The sequence below is a fragment of the Poecilia latipinna genome, unplaced genomic scaffold, assembly GCF_001443285.1.
Source record: "Poecilia latipinna isolate Pla-1442-1.1 unplaced genomic scaffold, P_latipinna-1.0 Scaffold3449, whole genome shotgun sequence".
Taxonomy (NCBI): domain Eukaryota; kingdom Metazoa; phylum Chordata; class Actinopteri; order Cyprinodontiformes; family Poeciliidae; genus Poecilia; species Poecilia latipinna.
The window spans coordinates 21,686-22,651 of NW_015116065.1; the positions used below are offsets into that span (position 1 = coordinate 21,686).

Consider the following 966-nt stretch of genomic DNA (forward strand, 5'->3'; position numbering starts at 1 on the left):
CGAGCACTCCTTTCCTGGTCCCGGTGTTCTCTGTGGATTCCTCTGTGACGCAGCAGTACGTACCTGCTTGTGGCCGAAGCCTTCCAACTCCTCAGTCGCTGGATCATTGTCAGCCGTCAGCTCGCCCTCCACACAGCCATCTTACTTGTTGGTCCTCCCACGGTCCTTGGTTCTCCTCGCCGCCACCAGGTTCCCATCTGCTCCTATAAGTAACTCACCCAGCTCTAAAGTAAGCTTCCGTCATAAGATTTGTTACTCCCTGGTTATCAAAGCCTAACCTCAACCTCTCGTCTGCAGTGGCTACTCTGGTGGTACCGATCCTGATTCCTGCACCACACTCACTCCCTTTCCCCTTCCCCGTTTCAATAAACTATATTATTGTTTTGAAATACGCTGACTCCTGATTGTGTTCTTGCATGTGGGTTCAGAGACTGGAACTAAACATGACAGAACACTCAGGCCCACAGTTAACCCCAGCAGATGCAATTAGGAGAGCGTTGTCCGAACAACAAGAACTTATATAGTCACATCATGCCGCTCTGCGTGAGCTGGGATCCCGACAGACTAATCGTTGCTTAACTGAATTGTCTAACTTTCTTCAAGGTCCGTTTCAACAGGGTCCGAGCACGCCGCCTCCATCTTCAGAGGTTCAGAAGTCGCCCCCCGCTGCTACATTTTCTGAGGTACGCCCCCCAGCACCTGATAAGTTTTCTGGAGAGGTGAAGAAATGTAAAGGGTTCATTTTACAATGTGGAATAATATTTAATCATTCACCTCAAAGTTTCAGCCATGATGACGCAAAGACAGCGCATATGTTGTCCCTGTTAACCGGACGAGCCCTGGAATGGGCTGAAGCCAAGTTTCCCTCTCCCACAAACTTTGGGTGTACATTCTCAAATTTTTTTGAAGGATTTCAAGCAGGTTTTCTGTAGATACTGACAAGACCTCCATTTCCCGTGACCTATG

At 48.8% G+C, this 966-nt stretch overlaps 1 long non-coding RNA gene across 1 annotated transcript; it reads left to right on the top strand.

The window, feature by feature from the left end:
• The first annotated feature begins 7 nt into the window (after window positions 1-7).
• On the top strand, window positions 8-394 carry LOC106941002 (uncharacterized). Its single transcript, XR_001423240.1, has 2 exons — window positions 8-229; window positions 298-394. It is a non-coding gene; the product is annotated as an uncharacterized LOC106941002 (long non-coding RNA).
• The last annotated feature ends 572 nt before the right edge of the window (window positions 395-966 follow it).